We start from the raw sequence: 27,953 nt of genomic DNA, 5'->3' as shown, positions 1-27,953 counted from the left end.
GAATGCTTAACAGAATGTTCCAGTATTGTCACACTATCAGATGCACACCTGGTGAAAATTACAAGCAGCCATACCAACACTCAATGCTTATGCATAGTTTATTATCAGAGGAGCAATGATGCGCAGCCTGTGCTGGAATAAGTACATGTAGACAGGAAGTGGGTGAAAATGCAGGAGGGGATCAGCAGTGCAATAAAGTTCATTGAGCAGGTGCCACTTGGACACTACAAACTTTCTGTTCAAAGTTTAGAAAACAATATTTAACATTAACCCTCATACAGAGTTTTATTCATCTCTCAGCCTAAACTTTGTAGTGTTATACCATCAAACTGTAATATATCACTGATATTTAAGTCATTTCAGGAACCATTGACAGTATTAGCATTAACTTATAAACAAGCATACAGTCAGAACCCTGTATAATCAATGCAACAAATGTAGACCAGTAGATAATTACGGCCCTGCATGTGATAGCATATATTATTAAAAAGCCGTAGTTCACAAGAACTGCTGTCTTAGCATCTGTATGTCATTTGACAGTGGTGACAAGTACAGAGAACCAGGCAATCTGCTGATCAATAATATTTTGCATTTTTCTTTTTTTGTCGCATCAACTCCCTTGAATACATTTTCAGCTCTTGATGCTCTGGCTTACCTGCTGATACCAAGCCTCGCATCTCAGTATGGTGCATCCTGTGCTATTGCTGACTGTGGTAGAAGCAATCAATTGTGATTTAAAATGTTTAAAATAGTATTGTGCTGTTGAATTCTGTTTCATAACTTACTCTGTAGCATGATACAAAAATGTTAAAGCTCGCAGTTGGCCTCATTTATCAATGTGTGCCTATCTGTGTTGCCCCATGGCAAACAGTGAGATTCCAACTTGTACTGAAAAATCACAGTTGGAGAGTGAACAACTAAATATAATCAGTGGTTATGTACAGCAATTATTAAGCACAAGATGATATGTGTGTTTTTACCATATAACATTTGAACATGAATTAATTTGCAATTGTTGTGTTTACACCTCGGTCTGTCTCTGTAAGATGCCTCTATTTACTGCTGCTACATGTACAATAGGGAAGCCCTGCTAGAACCCACCTCTGGGGTTCAAAGAGGTTATTTACATGTTTCTTTACACATTTGCTAATTTTGTTTAGTTGAACAGCTCATTTTTTTAGTAGTTGAACAGTAGAACATAGGATTTCCTTTTTCTGTTGGCGTACCCCAAGGCTCTATCCTATTCTCTCTCTATACCAATTCTCTGGGCCAGTTGATAACCTCCCATGGCATCCAAAACCACCTCTATGGGGACAACACCCAGATCTATCTCTCCACTGCTCAACTTACCCACTCAATCTCCTCACGTATCACAAACTTACTGAGCAACATAGGAGTCTGGATGTCACACCACTTCCTCAAACTCAGTCTTTCTAAAACTGAGCTTGTAATATTTCCTCTAACCGAATCCCCCCCATGACTTTACCAGTGAGATCAAACGGCACATCCATTGGTCCCTTCACACATGCCAAGGAGGTTCTGGGTGTAATCCTAGACTCTGACCTTGCCATCAGCCCCTACATCAAGTCACTGGCTACATCTTGCTGCCTTAACCTCCGCAACATTTCCAGAATTTGCCTCTACCTGACTAACAACACCACTAAACAACTAAGCCCTTGTACACACGGTCAGACATTCCGACAACAGATTTTGGCCAAAACTGGTGTTGCATACACATGGTCGGAAAAAGTTGTCGGAAAATCCGATTGTTCGTAACGTCATGACGTTATTCCGTTACGATGGGACTACGTTCAGGCTAGTAGCCAATAGCTTGGTCTCGTAATTTGATCTGAGCATGCGTGGCACTTTGTCCGATCGGAATTCTCTACAAATGATCGGACAAAGTCCGATCGGATCACGTTGTCGGAAAATTTTATAGCCTAGCTCTAAAATGTTGTCGGTCGGTCGGAGCCCACACACGGTCAGATTATCCGACAACACGGTCCAATCGGACATTTTCCGTTGGAATGTCAGACCGTGTGTACAAGGGCTTACTGTATTAACATCTTGGTTATTTCCCACCTTGACTACTGCAACTTTCTGGCCTACCTTCACACAGGCTATGCCTTCTTCAGTCTATTATGAATGCCCTTCAGTCTATTATGAATGCTGCTGCTAGACTAAAGCCTCATACACATGATCGGATTTTCCACAGATAAAACTTCTGACTTTTGTCCGAATGCGTGTGCCTGGATTTTGTCTTGCGTACAAACGGCAAGGATTTGTCGGCCAACAAACACAAACGTACTGACGTAGTACGTGTTTTTTCAGCTCTTTAGCGCCACCCTTTGGGCTCCTTCTATTAATTTCGTATTAGTAGAAGTTTGGTGAGTGTTGATTCACGCTTTTCATTTCACACTTTTCATTTTGCGCTTTTCAGTTTGCGCTTTTCAGTTTGCCCTTTTAATTTTGTGCTTTTCAGTTCATTTTTGAACACCGTTCGTCAACCAGACATGTTGCGGAATCGGAGGAGTTAACGTGTTATTTATTATTGGCCAATTATGTCATATGCCATTGCTCCGGGAGCTCCAGGAGCATAATCCAGATGATTTTCATAATTATCGTCGGATGGCGGACCCCTGCTTTCACCATCTCTTGGCATTGTTGACCCCCTATATTAAGAAGCAGGACACATGCTTGGGGCTTTTATTTTAATTTTTGGTTGAATAATAATGATTTGATTTGGTATATTTTCGATGTTTTTGGATGCATAGAATGCACTTTTTGGTTAAGTTGTAAAATTGACAAGTGACACCAACATAGTTGTATCTTTGATCTTAAAAACTACGGGATAATGGTGTTGTGGTAACATGCCCAAATAAAAAAAAGCATAATAATATTATTCTTGATATCACTAGAAAAAAAAAGCCTTTGAAAATGTGTTTGCAATAACTCCATCAGTATCACCAGCAAAGCAGCTTCATTATTATTTGATTAAATTTCATAATTTTCCACGTCACTAATGTTACCGTATATACTCGAGTATAGGCCGACCCGAATATAAGCCGAGGCCCCCAATTTACCCCCAAAAAAACTGGCAAACTTATTGACTCGTGTATAAGCCGAGGGTGAGACATGCCTGTCCATCCCTGTGTGTGTGTCCGTCCATCCCTGTGTGTCCGTCCATCCCTGTGTGTCCGTCCATCCCTGTGTGTCCGTCCATCCCTGTGTGTCCGTCCATCCATCCCTGTGTGTGTGTGTGTCCATCCATCCATCCATCCCTGTGTGTGTGTGTCTCCATCCATCCATCCATCCATCCCTGTGTGTGTGTGTGTCTCCATCCATCCATCCATCCATCCCTGTGTGTGTGTGTGTCTCCATCCATCCATCCATCCCTGTGTGTGTCTCCATCCGTGTGTGTGTGTGTGTGTGTGTGTGTGTGTGTGTGTGTGTGTGTGTGTCCAGCCTACCTTTGTCCCGAGCCTCCGTCCCGTGCCTTGCCTCCTTGCCTCCGTCCCGTGCCGTGACTTGCCTCCTTGCATCCGTCCCGTGTCGTGCCTTGCCTTGCCTTGCCGCCGCCGTCCCGTCCCATCCCGTGCCGTGCCTTCCCTTGCCTCCGTCCCGTGCCCTCTTCGTCGGCGGCCATTGTAAAGTTCAAAAGCTGCGCCGCCGCCTTCGCCTGTGATAGGCGGAACACTGAATTTCCCAGCAGCCTGTGTTCCGCCTATCACAGACGTCGTATCATCCTCGTCCGTAGTACGAGGATGATACGATGTCCGTGATAGGCGGAACACAGGCTGCTGGGAAATTCAGTGTTCCGCCTATCACAGGCGAAGGCGGAGCCGGAGGCGCGGCTTTTGAATAGAATGGCCGCTGTCTGTCTGCTCGACACGCTGATCGAGCGGGCAGACAGCGATGACTCGAGTATAAGCCGAGGGGGGCACTTTCAGCCTCAAAAAAGAGGCTGAAAATCTCGGCTTATACTCGAGTATATACGGTAATTCTTCATTACGAACGAACGCTAGTTTACAAGGACAACCACTTCTGGCTCGTCCTTGCTTCCGAGCATGCGTGTGCTTTTGTACTTTTGTCTGACAGACTTGTGTACACGCGCTTGGAAAATTCGACAACAGACATTTGTCCACGCAAAATTGTAAAACCTGCTATCCAACATTTGTCAATGACACAACAAAGCTCTTAATTCACTCGCTGTTCATCTCTCGCCTTGACTACTGCAACTCCCTTCTCATTGGCTTACCTCTACATAGTCTACCAACTCTTCAATCAATCATGAATGCTGCTGCCAGATTCATCCACCTTACCAATCGCTCGGTGTCTGCTACCCCTCTCTGTCAATCCCTCCACTGGCTTCTGCTCGGCCAAAGAATTAAATTCAAAATACTGACAACCACATACAAAGCCATCCACAATTTCGCCCCCAGCTACATCACTAGCTTAGTCTCTAAATACCAACCTACTCATTCTCTTCATTCCTCTCAAGACCTCCTGCTCTCTAGCTCCCTCATCACCTCCTCCCATGCTCACCTCCAGGACTTTTCCAAAGCCTCTCCAATTCTATGGAATGCCCTACCCCAATCTGTCTGCCTATCTCCTACTTTATTAGCTTTTAGACGATCCCTGAAACCCCTTCTCTTCAGAGAAGCCTACCCTACCCACATCTAACAACTGTATTTTCATTTTCTCCATCAGCTCATCCCCCACAGTTATTACTTTTTGTTTCAACTTGACCCTCCCTTCTAGCTTGCAAGCTCTAATGAGCAGGGCCCTCTAGTCCCTCCTGTATTGATTTGTATTGCAAGTGTACTGTCTGCACTCATGTTGTAAAGCGCTGCACACACTGTTGGCACTATATAAATCCTGTATAATAATAATACTAATAATAATAATAATAATTTGTCTGCAGAAAATCCAACAACAATTGTCTAATGGAGCATACAAACGGTCGGATTTTCTACCAACAGCCTGTCATCACACATTTCCCATTGGAAAATCCAATTGTGTCAGGGCCGTTTTTAAGGCAGGGCAGAAGGGGCAGCTGCCCTGGGCCTTGTCATTGTTGTGGGGCCCAAAGCTGCTGCCTCATACTTGGCAACTATCCCAGTTTAAATTCCCTTGTTCCTTGAGGTTTTAGTCCTGTGCTGTTTCCTGATATCTCAGTGTGAAGTTATATTACTAATGCTGCCCAGCTCTGCCCTATTGTTGTGTACAGATGACTCACCTGCAGACCCTGTGTTTATATGTAAACACCAACATTGATATTTAAATACTGATGACATTCATATGAAATAGAGGCAGACTGGCAGTATTCATATGTAAATAGAGCCGGTATTCATATCTATATCATGCCCCCCTGAGGTCATATCCACCATCACCTATACTGAATGCTGCCCACTGTGGAGGTGAAGGGGCATGCTTCGACGTCCTGCATACAACTGTGGTCATTAAGCCTATCATCAGCCTGTTCTGCAAAGGTAAGCAAATTAGTGTGTGTGTGTGTGTGTGTGGGGGGGGGGGGGGGGTAGTGTGGGGTGTGCAGAGGTAGGCAGAGAAGGAATTAAAGTTTGGGTGCACAGATGAGCAAGGAGGGAATGTTGGGTATAAAGATGAGCAGAGGAGGCAGGTAGAGTTAAAGGGGAGGGGGATTGGAGTGGAGAGGAAGTGGGAGGTTTGGGGTGCAGAGGTTAGCATGGGTTTAAGGATGCAAAGGTGTACTGACAAGGTGGATAAGGATGTAGGTCATGTGTAGGGCAGCTCATTCATTTCAATGGGCTGCTCTATGTGCTAGAAATCCTAGGAGTCCTCAGATCCCTAGGAGTTTAATGTCTATTAATGGCCCCCCTCATCTCCCTAGTCCATGGTGTGCAGGTAGTGAGGAGATGATGTGCTGTAACCTCTAGAAACCTCTAGAAACCAGTCAGTGAGTGGTAATAATACACTGTAACCTCTGGCAATGAAACACAATCGCTGTCTGATCTGATTCAGTAAGCTGATTTTGAGTCTTGCTGCTTTTTATTATATGTCTCAAAGCAGGTGGAGAGCAAAACTGAATGGAGGGGGCCACAAATTTTTTTTTGCCCAGGGTCCAATCAATATTAAAGATGGCCCTGGATTGTGTGTACAAGGCTTTACACACCTTACTAACGGATCCATGACTGCTGCTCCTCTCTGCCAGTCCCTTCACTGGATTCCCCTACCCGACTGTATAAAGTTCAAAATAATAATCACAACATTCAAGGCTATCCACAACATCACCCCAAGCTACATCAACAACCTCATCTGCAGATATTGCCCAAATCAGCCTCTCTGCTCCTCCCAAGACCTCCTGCTCTCTCGCTCCCTTGTTACCTCATCCCATGCTCGCCTCCAGGTCTTGTTTAGAGTCTCTCCCATCCTCTGGAACTCCCTGCCCCAATATGTCTGGTCAGCCCCTAACCTGTATACCTTTAGGTGATCCCTGAAAACTCATTTGTTCAGGAAGGCCTAACCCACCTTCACCTAAGAACTGTACTCGAGTCACCTCCAGCAGATCATCCCTACAGCTATTACCTTTTGTACCACCTCCCCCTCCCTTTAGACTGTAAGCTTCATGAGCAGGGCCCTTCTATTCCTACCGCATTAAACTTTATTGCAATTGTACTGTCTCCCTTCTACATTGTAAAGCACTGCACAAACAATTGCGCTATATAAACCCTAATATATAAAAACAACCACGCTTAGGCGAAAAAGGGCAATAGGTATGCAGCCTACCCTGCTAGGCCTCCCCAAAGGGACTAGAATGTAAAAGAATATATAAAAAAGAGTATTCCAGTGCTCCCTATATAGTGAGAAACGACAGCCCTATCAATTAAATATAGTAAATAGTTATGTGGCTAAACCAAATACATGTCATAGACAAAAAGTCTGAAAAGCGACAAAGAAAATACTAAGTCACCTTACAGAGTGCTAAACTCCTTAGTTGCTACAATGTGCATGTGTCATAAGTGTACCATGTGACATACCAAATATTAGCAATGTGATAATAAGCCGTGATATTCATACAGTGCCAGAAGTAACGCCAATAAATGGCATAGTAAATAAAAATATTGCATGAAAAAAGAGTAGATAAAATATAAAAATGATATGCAATTGTGAGATAAATAAACTAACCAAGTCCAGATTATAACGTTCAAAACCATACAATGCTAGCAAAACCAAAACCAACGTCTTTGGTGATTATAAAGTGCTCAGTGACTTCCTATTGCAGTGAACACAGGAAAATATCCAGGTGACCTTCAGTGCTCCCCCTTGAGGTTCCCCACTCACCAGCTGCCCTAACCCCTGCAGGGGTATTACGCACGTAAGGAGGGTTGGTGCCCAGATGATGTTATAATCCTAAGCATCCAATATTCAGCTTTTATAGATCATCCAAAGGTATCTCGCTCCTGGATCCCTTAGGATACACCTGATGTTCTCAGGGGGCAGATCACCCAGCTGTAGTAGTATCCAACTCCTTGCTCTCACCACTCTCCGATGCAGCCAAGGGTATGCATACGAGAAGAAATAAGGGCTCCCATAGTGTAGTAAAAGGTTTTAGGAAAAAATATTTATTATAAAAAGTATATATTATATAAAAAGCCTTAACAAAAATCGTAAAAAAATCTATGAAAAAAACTGGTAAAAAGCAGGTTTTCCACAAATAAAGGTAAAAAGTCCTCAAAAACCCAATCTACATCTACGGGACATGCATAGGTGGCTTCTAGGGTTGTGAAGTAACACTAACTGCGTACGTTTCAGCTGCGCTCCACAAACACCCACAGCCGCTATCGTCCCCGGAAGTGATGTCAGTATGTGGTAACGCCTTACATATGTTTAATTCATGAACGTCTTCTGAGGCGGTACCAGGCATCTGACGTGTACGTCATATACAGGCCAGCGCTAGGTAGGAACCACCCATCAAATCACTGAAAAGCAGATTAATGATGCAAACACAAACACATGCGGGGAAAGCCATCAAACAAAGGGATTGCCTCTCCGCTGGCCCCCATAGAGGAAAAGTGCTTAAGATTCAACATACAATGCATATAACACTTCATACATATAAAATAAATGTAATAATGCATACTTGATAACACAATACATCCAGGAGGATCTGATAAGCTGCAAAAGCAGCCTCAGCATCCCTAATAAGAAGTTACCTGGATATTATAGAGCCCAGCATGAATACACATTAACAATTATAAATAAGAGTTATGTCCTGTACACATGGCCAGACATTCCGGCGGAAAATGTGCGATCGGCTCGTGTTGTCGGAAAATCCGATCGTGTGTGGGCTCCATCAGACTTTTTCTGTCTGAATTTTCGACACACAAAGTTTAAGAGCTCAATATAAAATTTTCTGACAACAAAATCCGATTGTTTAAATTCCGATCGCGTGTAGACAATTCCAAACGACAAAGTGACACGCATTCTCAGAATAAATTACGAGACGAAAGCTATTCTACTGGCATGCTTATAGTCCCGTTGTACGTGTTTTACGTCACCGCATTCAGAACGTTTGAATTTTCCGACAACTTTGTGCGACCGTGTGTATGCTAGACAAGTTTGGGTCAAAATCCGTCATAAAAAATCTGATGAATTTTGTATTCGGAAAGTCCAACCGTGTGTACACCGCATAAGAATTAAAATCATGCTCCCCCTTGTGGGGAGGGGAAAAAACAAAGAAAATGGGGTAGAATCAGATATTACCTTGTAAAACCTACCAATTTGCCTAAGTAGGGTATAAAAAAAGTGTACATGTGTATACATACCAGATGGTATACCCTCACATGTAAACTTAATATCAGAATAAGCTAACTGCATAAACAAGGGGGTAAGTGGAATTAGTGAACAAAGAATGGAAAAATTAAAGAGCAAATTGCAAGTGTACTATTACTCAGTCCAGTGTATCCCCACCCTCAGATCATCATTAGCCAAAAGAGGATAGAGCCTAAAGAGTAAGTAGCTATATGATGTTGAAGCCATATATATTCCCCATAAAATAATCTTATCAGGGGTTAGCCAGAAAGCAGTTCCAATTTATATCTAAATTCAGGCCCCTGGGGGCAAGGGAGCCCACACGATAGGTCCAGCTGGTTTCATTCTGTGAAATAAGGGTCGTTTAATTGCCACCCCTCCAATGAGCTTTAATAATATCAATTCCATAAAATATAAGACCAGAAGGGTCTCTCTGGTGCACTTGATCAAAATGTTGGGAAAGATTGTGTTTCGGAAATCCTTTTTTAATATTATTAATATGCTCCCTAATTTGCACATATAGGGGGCAAGTGGTTCTGCGAACATATTGGAGGTGGCATGGACATTCGATCACATAGGTCACATGCATGCTGTGGTATGTAATTAACTCTTTTATCTTGTACTCTTTGTGGTCAGTCCTAGATTTAAATTTCTCTTTACCTTGCTTGTTTTTTACTGACTTTACAAGGTAGGCACTTTTGACACTTGTAGAAATCTTTCAGTTCTGGACATATTTTTATTGATTTTGGGGGATCAATCACATTATGAACAAGATGGTTCAGTAAGGTTCTATATATGAAACTCGGTTTAGGGGGAAACATTTCAGACAGGGCCCGGTCCTCCTTCAAGATAGGCCAATATTTCTTCATGATCTTCTCAAAAATGTCATATTGATTATTGAATCCAGTAATGAAGGCCACATCATTGCGATTCTCTTTTTTTGCTATGTTTTTTTATAAAAGAGATTCTCCCTATCCATTATCAATATTTCCGATTTTATTTTATGTAGATTCTCCTGTAGGTAGCCTTTCTCTATAAATAATAATACAAATATGGGAAGAAGCTCCTTGCATCGACAAAACCTCTGGTATTTGCATTCACACTGCTGTCCAGTAATATATTGTAAGAACCTAAAGAACTATTTTAGCACAATATAAACCCCACTCAGGAGGCAACAATTGAAGCGTGCCAAACACTATTCAATAGAGATACAATACCAAAGTGTACCATCTACACTTTGTCATCATTCATGAAGCAAATGCAGAACAGGCCTCTTAAAACTTTTTTTTTTTCAATTGTATTTTTAATGAGAATTTTTCAAAAACAATACAAACAGAATAAATTTCATAACATATATAATACGATTATGGGAAGAATTGTCATATTGCGGTACATAAACAAAAATGATATGGAAAATATCATAAACCATATCAGGGTAGTAACCCACAGAGCAGGCTTACGAAAAAAAAAAAATGAAACCATCACAAAAAGCAAATTATGGCTCAAGGGGTATATCTGTGAAAGGGTTACTGAATGTGTCAGTAAAAAAAACTGTAAAAAAAAAGTTAAACATGTGTAATCGGGGGAGGGGGTTACACCATGGTAGAAAGGAGGGGCGTGAAATAGAAAATGGACATATTATATTGCAATACAAAAAGGTAGATAAAGAAACAGTAATTAATCGGACATACTGATTCTGGATTAAGTTCAGAGTTGTCCCAAAAATCCCAAATTTGTGAAAATTGGGTTAGAGAGTCATGAACCACAGCAGTGAGATGTTCCATTCTATGGATATCGGTTAGAGCTTGTAGCATTTGAGATGTGGGGGTAGAAGTGGACAACCATTCTAAAGGAATAACTTGTTTAGCTGCTAACAGAATAAAGGAGCTCAGTTTCCAGATGTGCTTGGGGATACCAGGGATAGGCAGACCTAGGAGAAAATGAAGTGGTGAACTGATAGTCCAAGTAAAGTTTGAATGAAAGAGTGAACGGGGGACCAAAATGGTTGGATACTAGGGCATTCCCAAAATATGTGAAAATGTGAGCCCACAGCTCCATAGCACCTCCAGCACCACCAAGAAACCTCAGAATTTTACATGTGAAGGACCTCTGGAGTTCTATACCAAAATAACAAAATCTTATACGCAGTCTCTTTCTGTTCCACATATCTCGAGGCTCTAGATATGAAGTCCCATATTTTTTGCCATTGTGGGAGAGTAATTGACCTCTGCAGAATTTGGGACCATTTGTTCATATAAGAATGGGACGTATTATGTAGTGGATGGGCGTCGTGAAGGTATTGGTAAATGGATGAAATAAGATGAGCCTGATTGGGGCCTAGGGCACATAATAGTTCAAACGGAGTGGATTTCTCCAGAGTTAGAGGATTTGGAAGAGAAGTAGTGTTGGAACTAGAGGTATGTATAAAAAAGCTGCTTAGGGATCTGGAATTTATGTTGTAACTCAGCAAAAGAATAAAGTCTACGGGTAAGTGGGTGCACTAAATTTCAGAGTTGGAAAATACCAGCTTGTGACCAAGGGTACATCCGGCTATAGGACAAGCTATCAGAAATGTCCAGATTGAAAAGCATGTTCAATAGGGGCAGACAAGGAGAAGAGAGAGAGAAAGGTGTAAGCTTTTCTTCTATATAGAAAGGGTTCAAACATAAGCTTCTCAGTAATGTAATGTAATGGATGTACTTAAGGTTGACCATAGCATAGCACAGGGATGAACTGGGCAAGTGACGCTTATATTTCGATCTTGGACCATGTGCTAGATGCCATTCTATTTGACCATGAAACAATCGCTCTAAGGTGAGTAGCATAATAATATTTAATGAGATTCGAGCCCCCAAACCTCCTCGAGAGCGGGGAGCGAGCACCACTGAGCTAGCTATATAGTGTGATTTGTTGTGCCAAATAAAATTAAGACAAGATAAAACTTTTTAGTTCCTTACTTCCCTTATGTGATCTTATGCCCCTGACCTCTCCATCATGAATAGCTGCTTCTGCCCTGCTTACATTGCCTTACTGAGGAAGAGGAGGAACTAGTGATACTATTCCTCATTTAACATAGAACCAAAGGCAAAACTTTTATGATTTATTTATTTATTTGATTTTTTAAAAATTTTGTATATAGTAAGGAATGGTTATAACCCCTATCCATTTTTTTCATTTGTGTTCCATTTTCTTTTACTTCCTGCTCCATAGCCAAAACAGTAAGAGAGAGGGAATCCTTCCAAAATAAGGCAATTCAAGGTTGTCACCAAGGTCAACAGAACTAGTGTCCCAATTGGAAGATATCCTTTCTCTCTGCTCAAAATTAGGGAATTTCTTTCTCTTTTACTGTCAGTGATAACAGTGAAAAAGATAAATAAGGAGGTTGAATCAACTAAACAGCGGCACAAACAGCAATAAGAACCTGACAGATGTTCTGATCCCTTTCCACTGAAAGTAAACAAAGTTTTTCCTTACGTTATACTTTAAGATTAATGTACAGTGACTTACGCATGAATCCTTTATACCACTATGGCTGACCTTTGTCTGTATGAAAACCACTTAGCTCATGGCTTATTAAAACAACGTATTTTTCTGGTTTTGTTTAAAAACGGAAACCTATATACAAAAGCCCTGATTTAGCTTCCCATACAAGAGTCGCACTTTACAAGTTCCCCTTTACAAATGAGCCTCTTTTGTGCAGAGCAGCAGAAAAATGGTACATATGGGACACATATCGTGAATATGTAAATATTTGAAATGCAAAAAGAGCTGCTACTGACTGGAAGGTTATTTGGGTATAACAGGATTGAGATCAAAGACAAATTAGGGCAGTAAAAAGGTTAATCCCACCACATGTCAGTCCCAGTCTTTACTCTGAATGAGCTGGAATCTGTACTTCATACTTTTCACTGAGTTATGTTTTTCTTTTATCATTCATTATTTTAAGATCAAATGATGAGTTTCTAAAGAGAAGTTGATCAAAAGGAAGAAAGATCAAATGCAGAAGTCAGAGGGTGAACTGTTAAAAATGCTGCAGCATGCAAAACAATACTGGGGTTGCAATGAAGGAACTTAAATGTGATTTTTTTTTACTTGGAAGAGCGTTCTTAATAATTTAAGTAACTCTAAAGCCCAAACTTTTATTTTTATTTTGGCTGGAGTGGGGAATGGTTGAAACCCTTTTTGGTGTCACTTTCTTTAGACATAGGACGTAAGAATAATTCCTCTCTTAGACAGTTGTCACCAGAAGAGTGTCCTCACTGGATGATTTCAACCCTGTTGCTGTTTTCATGGTCATTCAAAATTTTGGATTTCCCTTCACTTCAGTGACTATGGTCACCAAGACAAATAGAGTGAATCTCTATAATAGGGACAAAGGCAGAAATAAGAAAACTTAACAGGGGTTCTAACACCTCAAGATTCTATGCAAAGCAGAACAAAATGGTTGGGCTTTAGGTAAGCCACATGCAAAGGTGTAAATGTAGCCTAAATGTGATGGGCAGTTTAACTGACCAACAAGAAGGCAATGAAACTAAGAAGAGCCAAAATTACCTATTAACTACAGGAATAGGTGAGAATTGCATGCAATTTTATTTGCTTAATCATTATACCTGTGACAAGTTTAGAAGTGTATTTTACTGAAAGTAACCTCCTCTTTTTCATGTGTAAACATGCTCAGTTTGAATTTCCCAATTTGTAACATGTTTACTTACTTTCACACTCCAGATTCTGCCTTCTTTGTAAATACCAGTAAATGCCAGTTTATAATACTTGACCTGGCCATGTGTGTCTCATAGCCAGGTCCATCCAGCACATGCCTAGGAGCTTAGAGGCACCAGAGTAGAAAAACACAGCACAAACCCAGAGTAGATGGGCAGTGTACTGACATTTTCAAATTTAATGTCTGGAAGTATGGGGATGGTGATGGTAAATCTTATTTATGGCCTCAAAAGTAAGGCTGGGCTCACATATGTGCAAATTGGATGTGGGTTTCCCCACGGCAATGGAGCCAGTTCACCCAGGTCCGAGGCAGCCGAAGTCTGCATTCCAAAGGGGGTCTGTGTGTCTTTGGGTCCAATTCAGGTGCAAATTCAGGCAAAAATTCAGACCTGATGCACTGGACCCCATGCTGTGACCTACGACCGCACCTTGCCTAAGGTTCACATATGGCTATTTACCCCCTTATTTTACCACCATGGGGATGCACAGGTGTTCTGTGCATCCCTATGTTGACAGACCCTTTGCTGTTTATGGGACACAGCCACAGCACTCCCAATGAGACATCCCTGTGGTAGAGGTTTATTGCATCATATATTAAGTTTACATTGATATATAATCTCAAGATACTTGCACTGGAATCTTAAAGTCAGTACCCAGCATAATTGCCAGATTCATGTAACTAGCCACAGCAACAGTGGTGACTGGAGGGTTATTTTTGGGGGGGGGGGGGCAAACAAACAACACCTCCCTGGAGGCACAGCACTGAGACAGCAAACCCAGTGGGCAGTCTGTCACTTACCCAATCATGTAGCGGGGCTGTGGTGTCCTCTCCTCAAGCTTCCTCTGGCGTGTGTCTCCTCTTCCGCCAAAACTCTAGGCATCCAATAAGATCGCCTGAATCTTTGGCCAATTGGGAAATAGGTCTCACTACCTTCCTCCCGATTGGCAGGGTGGAACTTTAGTGTGAAAATAGAAACAATGAATTCGCTATCGACACACAACTGGGTGGGATCAGAGCGCAATGCTCTGCGCTCCGACCCCACCCCTTTTTGAAGCCTATTAGAGTCTCTGGCTCTAATCAGGTGCTTCAAAAAAACACCCACCCCACATTGGAATCCATAGTTCAGTTCCCTGATATGTAGATCAGGGGTCTGGATGTATGGATAGGTGAGGCGGCACCAATGCACCGTCTATGGATGGGCCACCACTGCCCAGCAATATACTTTTCCACAGCTGTTTTTCATCTGTTTTAGCACCCAGTGTACTTACTTCTGAACTCACTGAAACTATATGGATCTGATTTGCAAAATGTGGAGCAAATGTAGAGCTGTTACTCACAGCACCTACCGGTACTTGAATTTCATCTTTTAATTAAAGCACAGAATCTGATTAGTATTATATATAGAAGTGAGAATAAAAGCCCTGGAACAGAGGCTCAGCACTAGCTGGGCATAGAACATCCTGAAATATAGAAGTGTGTTCTCCAATCTTCGAAGTCTATGGCCATTTTTTTAATGCATACAGTATGTTATTAGATCTGCTTACTTACTTATATCTCATAGTTCAAGCAGATAGGACAATGTATTTAATTATCTGTAGAGACCTTTTTTGTTCAGGCATACTTTAAGATAGTAACAGATCTAACTTCCACATGATAGCATATCAATGATTACAAATGTAGTCTTGTCTTGAGTTATCTTTTAATAATAATTGCTTATTGCAAGTCTGCTTGCTTATTTTTACCAATTTATTCAGTATATTACCTTCAATTATACTTGCGCAACCAAAATGCAGTGACAGAATGAATTCTGTAGTAATATGTCAGTCATTACCACATGTCTGTCATTCTGCCATATGATTATATCGGTGGGAAACAATGAACACAGATACAAAACCAGGCAACCATTACCAAAAACGACCAGAACCTCCTCTTAAAGACAGCGAGAAATTCTGTGTTAGGGAGGCTTTAAGACAAATTACTGCTTTTCAATTTAACTGTCAGGACAAACCCCAATCTCACGGTAGTACTTTAAAAGTGAATAGAACTGTCTCAATCAGTACAAATGTGGCTTTTGGCTCCTTAAGGCAGCATGGAGACCTCTGTGATCTCAGTGAGGCTGGTGGTCTCTGTAACCAAGCTATGCATTTTTCCATACCACACATTGGCAATCATTAATCATTAGGTTTTCTCTGTAGAAGAAATTTATATAAAAAGAAGTATTATATATATATAATACGATGTGTCATTTAAGGGTGAGAATGCAAGGAACTTTCTGAAAGAAGGAAAGAAGGATGAAAACAAAACTTGGAGAGGGTGCCCATAACAACCTTTCATTTTAAGCCTGCTCTGGAAATAAGATGACATTTGACTGGTAGCAATAGCCAACATGTTCTCCAGAATAACATGCCATCATATATTGATCAAACCAGATAAACCTATGGTATTTTTTAAAAATATTTTCAGGTTAAATATTCATATGTTTAATAAAGTGAACTTCCTGAAAATAAGTGAAAAATAACAATATAAATCTGCTTTTGCATTATAATTCGGGATTTATAAGTAGAAATGGGAAAAGCTGGTAGAACCCATACTGTGATTATTTAAGTACACTACTTCACTTATTAAACAAAGGTGCTGTTTTGTCAGCAGTACTGCATTTACATTATAAAAATAGTCCATATGATGGGTTTTGGTTTTATTGCTGTTTCAAGTATTTTGATAAGAGGATTATGGTTAATAAAACCAAGATAAGTGTTAAACTGGGACAATTAACTGTATTTTAACCATGCCTTTACAAGAGCCACATTCATAATCCTCAATAAAACTGCATAAAGTGGCTTACAAAGGAATTATCTCTTCTGAGATGAATACCCAGCACTGGATTATGGGTTTGCTAATAGGATGCTACCTATATTGCAAATCCAAGACGCGCAAAATGTTGCAGTATTTTATTTTTAATGAATACAAAGTATTCACATTTATGTATCAATATAGTCACTTAGAACCGCGAACTTACCTATAGCAAACTCCCATAATTCTTTCCACTTAGGGAGCACACATTAGGATTATTGTTGTCAAACATGTGCTGGTAGACTGGCAGTTTTACCATTAGCATAAAAATGTTAACATTGAATGTTTTAGGGGGCTAATCAGAGTCCAATTCTGAATAAAAAATGTGAAGTGTTCTGTTTTATAGGCCAGCACTTCATTGTAAAAGCAGTCTGGTCTATCACTGTATTGCATAGAGTACATCTGACTTTTTTTGCTCTGTATATTCCCTATCGTATATTAACCCTACAATTGCTCCTCCCCCCCCATCTTAAAGGATCCTGCAGGTCCAGAAAGGAAGGAAGACTGTGTTCACATAGAATTTAGCTTCAAAAAGAGCAATGTGTACTGTATGCTTTTACAGCATGTTTGCAATGTTCTTAGCCAACATCAAGAAGTTTCTTTAATACACCTTTCAGTTTCGGTTTGAATATGTTAACACACATTTTAATAGCAGCACTGGCTGACACTTTAAACAGGCTTTCAACAAGCTTCAAGCCTGCTAAAGCCTGCTAGCTACTTGTTTAAAGTGACAGACAAAACTCTCATTAAGATGACTGTCAACATCCTCAAATTGGAACTAGAGGATACTATAAAGGCTTCAAAAAGCTTTTTATAGCTTGCAACTAGCTTTAAAAAGCTAGTTGCAAATGCTTTATAAAAACACTCTTTCTCAGATTAGCATGGTTTTAACAAGACCTAATAACTTTTTGTTTTCTTTAACAAAAAGAAGTGGCTAAGTGGTGGGCAGCACAGTGGATAAGTGATTGACACTCCTACCTGGCAGCACTAGGTTTGTTGGTTCAAATGCCAACCATGGCACTACCTGACTGTGGGTTTCCTCCAGTACTGCGGTTCCTCCCACACTCCAAAGACAGGCTGGTAGGTTAATTGTCCCTAGTATGTGTATGAATGTAAGTTAGGGACCTTAGATTGTAAGCCCCTTGCAGGCAGGGACTGAGGTCAACGTACAATATATATGTAGTGTAGTGTAGTGTGTAAGTGCTGCATAAATTGACAGCACTATATAAGTATCTGTAATTAACCCAAAACACTATTGCTCCCACAATCATGAATGTAATAAACTGCAAAAAAAAAAAAATCTTCACTTTGCAAGTTAAAGCAGAGTTCCACCCAAAAATGGAACTTCCGATTTTTGGATTCCTCCCTCCTTTGGTGTCACATTTGGCACCTGTCAGGGGGGTGGGGGGAGCAGATACCTGTATACTCCAGGTATTTACTCCCAATTCCTGGCATAGATCACAGCAGTATCCGCGGCAATCTATGCCATGTCCGGCCCCTCCACTGTCCCCTTGCTGTCTTCTGGGAGACACACAGGTCCCAGAAGACAGCAGGGACCAGTGAGATCACGCAGCACAACTCACGCATGTGCAGTAGCAAGGCTTCACTTCCTGATTACCTTACCAAAAATGCTGGCACCCCCACCCGGGAGCCAAGGAACAGATTGACTTCAGGTCAGGACATTGTGGGTGCCCTGGACAGGTAAGTGTTCTAATATTAAAAGTCAGCAGCTGCAGCATTTGTAGCTGCTGACTTTTGAATCTTTTTTTTGGGCAGAACTCTGATTTAAGAGCATAATGTGCTAGTATGCACTGCATACTAGCAAATTATGAAAGACCTATCCTAAAACTAAGCCCTCCAGAGGTGTGCTGCCACTGCTGACAGGGCTTCCAATATTACCTGGTTACCTACCTGGTCTCTTGCCAGCTCCAACCATGTGAATGGCCAAGCCGCAAAGATATAAGCATATGATAGTCACGGCTGTGGTACAACTCTCTCAATAGATGGCATGCTGCCCATTGAGAGTGCACCGCATATTCGCTGGTAACAACACCGGCTGATACCAAATAAATACTGTATCTCCTAAACGGTGCACATTTAGAATTTATTTACTGTAGCTACAGGTAAGCCTTATTATAGGCTTACCTGTAGGTATAAATAAACAAGCATACTTTACTGTGTACAGTATAATGATTACTTGTATACACTACATGTCCATGTTGGAGAAACAGTTGCAACAGAAATCATTTATGACATCAGTCAACATATTTTACCATCGACACATAAAATTTTCATACATATTTAATTTGTTTTCTACTCTTGAGACAGACATAGGCCAAAAAGCATACTTCCAAATGCAAGCACCAATGATGTACAACTCGCTAAAGGCTTCACAAGTGCCAGATGCCAACATAATCTCTTGCTGGTCCCATTGTTTCCTAACAACTAGTTTGGTCGTCTAGATGAACTCATAATGAACATTACAGCAAAGCATTCTGGGAGTCTAAACATAAGGTTTTGGATTGACATGTTGCCTTCATAAGATGTGAAAGAAACATAATGCATCTTTACTAAGAACTCACAGATATAGGGTGAAAAATCATACAAGGTGAAATTTTCTTTTTTTTCAAAATACACAAACTTAATATGAAGAACAAATAAGTATTATTTTGACAAAGCTGGTGAAATATATGAATGACTGGGTCTCCTTATATTATTGATCTAGGGCAGTGAGTAGCTACCTGGCAAAACTCTAGAAAGTAGAATTAGGAGGAATGTGTGTAACTACTTTTATGCCGCGTACACACGATTGGAATTCTTGTCGGAAAAAGCTCTGATGGTTTTCCCGACGGAATTCCGACGGAATTCAGCTCAAGCTGTCTTGCCTACACACGGTCACACCAAATTACGATAGTTTATAATGCGGTGACGTACAACACGTACGAGGCGACTAGAAAAAGGAAGTTCAATAGCCAGTAGCCAATAGCTTCTGTCTCCTAATTGAATCTGAGCATGTCTGATTTTTGATGTGTCGGAATTGCATACACACGATCGGAATTACCGATAGAAAGTTTTTCCGTCGGGAAAATTGAGAACATGCTATCAATTTTTGGCTGGCGGGAATTCAGACAGCTAAATTCCGATGGAGCATACACACGGTCACATTTTCCGATGAAAAGCTCTCATCAGTCTTTTGCTGGCCGGAATTCCGATCGTTTGTATGCGGCATTAGAATAGCCTAGGCTAATCATGACAAGTAATGTGGTGTATGAAAAATGTAATTCAAAATAGATTAAAGGTTTATCGCATTTGCATTTTTACATTGCCAAATTTGAAATTCTGAATAAATGTGTGGAATAGTCTGTTTCTTTGTCCCAATATAGTAACACAAGGAACAGTCTTTTTCTTTTTCAAAATACCAGAGTTTCCAAAGTCTTTGTTCTGTAGGAAAAAGATGACTCTCTGAGTTGTGTGTGAGAGCTCAGCAGAGGCAGCAGTGTGTGAATGGGCACTTGGCATGGAAACTTGATGTGTTCCCCTCTATGCTAGGAGACTGTTTTAGAACAGTGAATCTGCTTCAAAGAGATGCTGTGACATGATCACCCTTTGCGAGTACCCATTCCTTCTCTATTCACCCAACCAACAGCTCTGCTGCTTTGTACTGTATTCAGCTGGGTCCTCTGCTTTTGTAAATTAAAAGGGACAACCTCATTGATACCTTGTTAGAGAGTGTGTGGGAAATACAAAACAGACACCCATCCCAATTTCCCTGCAGCTATTTGAAATGAATCCAATTAATAAACTGAATTTCTGCATAGGAGTGAAGAAACGGTTTCTCATTAATTTCTGCCTTGGAGCTTGGGTTCATAGTCAAAAGCACATATATACATAAAAGAAAGTAATGAAGTGCTTATTTGATTTAAGTACAGTATACACATAAAGAGCATTTCCGCTCTGCAATATTTGAATCGCCAAAGTAATACGGTGTAATGTAAGCGGGATGTCTGCTCTCTAACATTCCCTCTAGCAATGCAACATTTCTAATCCCAATTAGTATTTCAGGAGAAGTGTTTTCTCCCCTCTCAGCATAGTAAATCGACATTATGTGTACATGAATGGAAAACAATCAGCCTCATTATTCAGGCTTCGTAAAGATAGCTGAAATAACCTTTTCCATCATGCTGTCACAAAAGGTGAGAAGAAAATTAAACCCAGCGAAAAAAATGTGTCTCTTTAAAGTTCTATTAAATAAGGCAGGGATGCATAGTAATCTAGTTATTAATAAAATCAGTTTAGCATCATTTATCCACGGCTTACAAGCACATTATTTATTTTAAGTGGAAGTGCAGTTCCTCCACCGCTTTCTATTTTTAAGTCATACATCCAGCTTGAAAAGTTCTGCAGAAAGTTCTACAGAAGTTTTAGAGCCCTAAAGCCAACATGGACCATACAAACAGCTGTGGCAATATATAAAGTGCACTAACCCATCACAACCGGTCAGTTTTCAGTTTACTACAGCCAAGTCAGTGATCTATGTATCCTTATTAACTTTTCTTGGTAAGTATATTTTGACATTGACTTTGCAAAACATGTTTGTAGGTGTGGATATTAAGAAGGGAGTACAGATCTCTCTTCCAAGTGATAGAACATCCAATGTATGCCCATTCTTTATATGGCAGAACTAATCTGCTACTTTTTCTAATTATTATTTTGCAAATGACAAAAAACTTCACCATACAGTTCATTTTATACCACTATGGTTAAAGTATTCCACTGGGAAATATTGAAAAAGTTTGTAATCATTTTGCTAATGGATTATAGTAAACATAAATATTCATGACATCAGCTAATAAATCAGCCCGTACGTGGCAAGCATTACATTAGACAACTAAAAGACAAGCGACAGACATGTTATGGCTGTGATGTGACAAAAGTCTAGGTCCTTGGAGCTTTTTACCCTAAGGGGTATTGTTAAATATTGCACAGTTTTAATATAGCCAATTTTTGCTAATGATACAGGCATACCCCACTTTTAAGTACACAATGGGGTTTACTTACTAGAGCTGCAAAATGCAAAATTAGGCTCCCTTCTGCATAGGAACCAATGAGCTTCCAGGTTTTATTGCCAAAGCTTAATTGAACAAGCTGGGGTTAGAAGATATATATATAAAACCTGGAAGCTTATTGGTTTTTATGCAGAAGTGAGCCTGATTTTACACTTTCCAGCTTTAGTAAATAAACCCCATTGTGTACTTAAAAGTGGGGTATGCCTGTAATTTTAATCAGAAGCAACTTAACAGTATCTGCGTTATTAAATTATATACTTTTTTTTGTTTACTAAGCTAGCTTACATTTTAAACAACCTATGGGTCACAGCATTAAAAATAAATACATTCCAATATATATATATATATATATATATATATATATATATATATATATATATACAGATAGATCTATCTATCTATCTATATATATATATATCTATATATATATAGATATATATATAGAGAGAGAGAGAGAGAGAGAGGGAAAGAGAGCTATCCATCTGTCTGTCTATCTGTCTCTCTCTCTCTCTCTCTCTCTCTCTCTCTCTATATATATATATATATATATATATATATATATATATATATATATATGCATAAAAGATGTGTGCGTGTTTCAAATCACAAGACCGCTTTCTATTTTTCATCATTGGCATAAAAATGTTAACAGGGACCTACCTCTTTTTCTCCTTTGGTCCAGATTCTTTGATAAAGTGCTGTTCAGTCCACTTAGGATTCCAGTGATATAAACCTTGTAGTTACTGTAAAGCAACTGTGCTGCCTTTCACTCTCTTAAATTAGGAAAACTTGAATTGTCACTTGTGAGGGCAAGCAACTTTCACTGAGAACTGAACAAGAGAATTTCAAAAAGACACACCAATCAGCATCTGTGCTTCAATCTGCTATTCTCCCTCCTCTTGCATCCCACCCCCTCCAAGCTGAATCACTGAGCAAGCCCTCTGAGACTTATGTAAGAAGTCATTCACAAGTAAAAATCTCTGGATGCATTGACCGCGCTCTATTATGATAAAAAAAAAAAAGAAAAAAGAAAAAAAAACAACAACTCAATATTCTCATATTAAAATTAATTGTATATTGATCAAAGACCACGTTGTGTGTATTCTTGTTGAGTCTTAACATCAAATTAAAGAGAACCATTTACAAATTCTCTTTGGTGGGTCTTGCTGCAGGTAGCTTGTTTCATTAGGCTGGCAAACAACATGCATATAAGCTGTGATATAAGAGAGCCCTGTAACCTTTCTTTATATTTTCAAGATTAATTGGATGCTCTCTGTACCTAATTAGAAGCTCAAGCCTTTTAATGTCGCATATCCTTTTATGCAAATAAACAATGCATCTGGGCTGGCCTTTTAAATCATTATTAATTAGGAATTACAGTACTCTGGGAGAATGCTGTCGTTATTATCATCCGCTAGCTACATTTTTTGTTTGCTTTAGACTGCTGGCAGCCTACTAATTGTAGAGAGATTATATTGTACATAAATGTACATCCCTGCCATCTGAGCAGCAAGTTTTATCTGGGAAACTTATTGGATCTTTAATTCTGATGAGTCACAAGGACACAGGGTCTGCCTGTGCTATTCTTTACTGAAATTGGAGCTCCAGGGAAAAGAAACACGATGGTTTTGTTTGCTGTGCAGTATTTAATATACCAGCAATTAATTATATTTCTTAATTAGTGACTTCTCTTACACAAGAGGAATATATTTTCTTGCTCATCTTATGTCTATAAAGTAATCTGATACATAGATGATTCTGCAGTCTGCTGTTTGTTCTCAGGATTTTCATACAAATTTCTGATCTTAAAATAAACTTACATTAGATATAAAGGATATAAAGGATCATTAAATTTTTTTTTTATTATACAAACTAGCGAATATTGCCAATATAGAAAATTCAGAGATAGGCTTATGTTTACAGATTACAATATAGTTTGTAGACCAGCATGGACACCCGCCAGTTATGTGGGCAGAAATCCCTATCAGTAAGAGTCCAGCAAGCAAGTGACGCTCTGCCATGCTACCAGCTCTCATGCACTTCAGCAGGAGGGTAAATTTAAGAGGAGGGTAAATTTAAGAGGGGTCCCCAAAATAGCTACACTCTTTTAATAGTACTGACACCTGATCGTACACATAACCTTTTGACAGGGATGTGTTTACCCTAATGGCAAGTTGGACATTGCTTAGAACAAGAGGGTTTAGAGAGAAGACCTCGAAGATTCAAAATGTACACAGTATATTAAAGTGATGCTAAAGATTCTTTTTTTGTTAAAAATAATAAAAATGTTATACTTACCTGCTCTGTGCAGTTGGTTGTGCACAAAGCAGCCCAGATCCTCCTCTTATCGGGTCCCTCTTCAGTGCTTCTTGCTCCTGCCGCCTGTTGAGTGCCCCCACAGCAAGCAGATTGCTATGGCGCACCTGAACCCCCGCTCCCTGTGTCCATTCAGGCACGGAGCCCTGGGTTGGGCCCATCCCTTTTTCTCCTCATTGGCTGACTGACTTTGATTGACAGCAGAGGGAGCTACGCTGCTGTCTCATCCAATGAGGAGGGGAATCCTGGGCAGCCAAGACACTCCTGAAACATCGCTGGATCTAGATAGGCTTAGGTAAGTATTAGCGGGATGGAGACCTGCACATAGAAGGTTTTTTAATTTAATGCATAGAATGCACTAAGATAAAAATAAAACTTCTGCTTTTACAACCACTTTAATCTTTTCCATGTTTTGTTTTTCATTCTGTTGAGTTTGGAATATTTTGGCTCATCATCAAGAGAACAGTAGAGGAAGGTGTGTACAGGAAACCCAAAACTGTCTCTACTCTTTCATATTTGGTGGTTTGCAGAGCTGAAAAATAATCCTGAATATCACGTATACAGCATGGTGCCTCAATTAAAACATTCTAGTATTTGTTGCTATTAAAAAAAAGTTGCATCACACAAGAGGTGGAGCTTGTCTAATACAGTATTATTAAGCATGAGGATGAGGTGTGCATTGGCCACTACTAGGCGTTCACCGTGGATCTAGGCTGACTTCTTTGTAACCATAATGCACTCTGACCTTTGAAATTAGGTTAGCTGGCTTAGAAGGGTCAATAAGGCATCAGGCAGTTGTTGCTGATAGTCTATTCACTAGATAATTTATTTCTTAGCACCTTGGGTTAGCCTTGGAAAAAAATGTAAAACACTTTGCATCTAAAACACCACACCCTCACCCCAAGTACACCAGAACCTCCTGCTGTATCCCCATGTGCCCAATTTGTCAAAAATGCCATAGTAGGTATAGTCTTTTGGCATTGTTTGAGAAAAAAAAATTGGTCAGCAGCAGGACAGTATGTAAATGTAACCATATAGAAATGTAAATGTTTTATCACAGAGACAAAACATTTACTACCAGCAGGGCATTCTTTTTAGCAGATTGAAGAAGGAAAAGGGCTCAGAGATAAGGAATATGTTTTGCAATAGTAGGATACTGTTTCAAAGACACTTCAAGAAGCAAGATGGTAATTTAATGTATGTACAAACAGCGAATCCAAAACTTAAAATGTCTCTGACCCAAAAGTAAATACTCTATTTTTAGGTGGAAATTACTGGGTGATCCTGCCAGTTCATCAGAATTCTTTAGTGAAGCCACAAACTTCAATTTTCCTCCCCAGTTATTGCAACTGAGTGTAAAACAAAAACAAAAAAAGAAAATCTACAATCTTAAAAAAATAAAAATAAAAAACAAACACATGAAAGCAATTCTTGCTTCAATTAATTCAATATATATATATATAACATCTTTTAAAGTGGTTCTACAGTCTCACTACCTGTTGTTAGTGATTGACAGCGGAACACTTTCTCTTAACTTCCTTGTTTATCTTGACCACATGTGACTGAGGACATTGAGTAGTTGGAGCAAGCCAAACTGCGCTATGGAGTGCATTTGTTGCTCACACAACATGAAAATAAAGGGCAGTTTTGGACCTTATATCAGAACTTTTGAGGCCACTTATGTATTTCTATAAACCCTGCCACTGAGTCACCTTACTAGCCAGCTTACTAGCCAGCTTTTACCTGTACACTTTCTACTTCCACTCTAAGATGACTGATGCATGGGTCCTTGTAAAGTTGCTGCTTTCAGAACTTTTTCCCCTCCTGCAAATGCACCGCCCCAGTGTGAAAGCACTCAGGCTTTCACACTGGGGAGGCATGAGAAGCTCTTTTCAGGCACTTTACAGGTGCTATTTTTAGTACTAAAACCCCTGAAAAGAACCCCAATGTAAAAGTAGCCTAATGCCCTGTACACACGAGTGGATTTTCCCTGTCGGAAAAACCATCCCCGCTCAAGCTTGGCTTGCATACATACGGTCACACAAAAGTTCACTGAACTTTTGACCATCAAGAACGCGGTGACGTACAACACTACGACGAGCCAAGAAAATTAAGTTCAATGGTTCCGAGCATGCGTCGAATTGTTTCCGAGCATGCATAGGAATTTTGCACGACGGGATTTGTACAAACAATTGGAATTTCCAATCAGAACTTTTTCTGACCGAAAAATTGAGAACCGGCTCTCAATCTTTTGCTGGCCGAAATTCCGCCAGCAAAAGTCTGATGGCGCATACACACAATTGCATTTTCCAACCAAAAACTCTTATCAGACTTTTGCTGGCGGAATTTCCGATCGTGTGTAAGGGGCATAAGAGTAAAACAAATGTTAATGCCTAAGAACAATTTTGCAACTTTGACTTGTGTTAGGAAAACCGCACATATCATCACAACTACTTTTTACATCCAGGTGGATTATACCTTGTTTTTTTGTCTGGACAAATTGGGCTGTCATTTGGTGGTAAATGGTAATAGATATCTCCTGTGTTTTTATTATCACAGGAAAACTGGTCCAAAATAAAAAAATTTTTTTAATTTAGCTGTATATTTCTTGTTACTGCCATAACCTACCACCAAAGAACAACCCAAAACAAATTCTCCTGCTAATTGCAGCGACACCACAAATGTGTATGTTAATTGTACCGTAGTGCAGCCCAGAAACAATAGCGCATATTTTTCTTTTTTTTCTTTTTTTTTATCCTACCTAAAGCACACTAACATTAACTGACACTTATACTAATTTAAAAAAAGTTAACAAAAATAAATAAAATAATCCTGTCCAAAATAAACTGACCCTGACTTTAAACTTTGGCTCTTACTTGCCCCAAACACTAACCCTGGCACTGACCTACATCAAACCTTGATTTATGTATTTTTTCTTTATGTTTTCTTAAATGTTTTTATTATAATTATTTATATATTTATTTATTTTTTACACACAGTTGTTTCCTTCTCTCTGCAAGGAGAGAAAAAGATACAATGTATCTTTCCTCTCCATTTGCAGAGAGAGAGAAAGACAGGGGCGGACTTTACAGAGACTGATCACTGTAATAGCCAATGAGAGGCTATCACATGATCAGGTGACCTGGAACCGGGAGTTGTGGGTCCCAATCTTTAGTATGGGACCCAAGGCTCCTGCTGAGACCCCAAAGTGCTCCCAGCACAAAGACAGATATGCAGATACGCGGCCCCACAGAAAAAAAGAGAGTCCAGTGAGGCCACATATCTGTGTACTGTCAGCATCAAGGGGTTGAAATGCATATATGTGGCATTGTGGTTGTGAATAGGACACAAAGAAAACAATTGTCCTTGTGTTAATCTGCACTCTTACAGTGTTTAAAAATGAAGGTCAGCGCAGTATGTGTGAACAGGCCTAAAAGTCTTACTCTCTGTTTTGAAGCAGTGGCATTTCTCCAAAGGTCTGACAAGCCCCTTAATACACATGAGCTGGATCTCTTCAAACAGTAGGGAGTGTGAACTTGCTGATTGAAGATATCTAGCTCTGACTCAGCAGGGAGCATGTTAGACCTCTGCAGAGACACCACTGCTTCCATACAGAGAGCAATGGTTCTTTTCTACAGCATGCTGGCAGAGACAGATGTTATACTCATCCAGTTGTTGCTTTTGTTTAACCCCTTAGAGCTGGCACCTCCTGGCCCTTTATGAGGTTTCGAATTTTGGGAGGCGGGACAGGATTTATGATCATGTGACTGCCACGATTGGCTGTCTGGGTGGTCACATGATCAGAAAGCTGATGGGAGCTTTCTGTTAGCCCGCCAATAACTGTGTCTGGAGCGCCCGCTCAGGGCACAGCTGTATTCACACTAAATCACACATATTGGGCTGCTTGTCATCAAGGCCCACCCGCCAAGAGGCCACATATTTGCGTGCAGCCGGAGTCAAGGGGTTAAAGAGAATAGACTTTAAAAATCTTTTGTTTTAATGTAGCTGGATTGAATTTAGCTCATTAAAATGAAAAGTTCTGTTGAACTTAACAAAGCTTAATGCCTTCCTCTTTACCAATTGGATTTTTGAAAATAAATCTACCCGTGGACATCTGCTCGGAGGAAAACTATCTGGCCTTCAGGAAGAAGATCAAGACCCATCTCTTCTGAAAACCCAGATAGACACTGGCAGCAAAAGCGCCCTGA

At 40.1% G+C, this 27,953-nt stretch overlaps 1 protein-coding gene across 2 annotated transcripts in view; it reads right to left on the bottom strand.

The window, feature by feature from the left end:
• The window catches only part of CDH20 (cadherin 20), a 545,380-nt gene that overhangs the window by 139,715 nt on the left and 377,712 nt on the right, over positions 1 to 27,953 (bottom strand). Inside the window, exon 1 of one of the 2 annotated variants that reach the window (XM_077492048.1) lies at positions 22,090 to 22,286. The exons of the other annotated variant lie outside the window; for it this stretch is intronic. The gene's annotated coding sequence lies outside the window, so the exon portion shown is untranslated. Of the gene's footprint in view, positions 1 to 22,089; positions 22,287 to 27,953 lie in introns of those variants that run through there. 2 annotated transcript variants of the gene reach the window in all.

The sequence above is a fragment of the Lithobates pipiens genome, unplaced genomic scaffold, assembly GCF_037356315.1.
Source record: "Lithobates pipiens isolate NorthernLeopardFrog02 unplaced genomic scaffold, aLitPip1_a1.2 Scaffold_19, whole genome shotgun sequence".
NCBI classification, from domain to species: Eukaryota; Metazoa; Chordata; class Amphibia; order Anura; family Ranidae; genus Lithobates; species Lithobates pipiens.
Note: the sequence above shows the minus strand (reverse complement) of the source record. Positions and strands in the feature narration are given on the sequence as shown.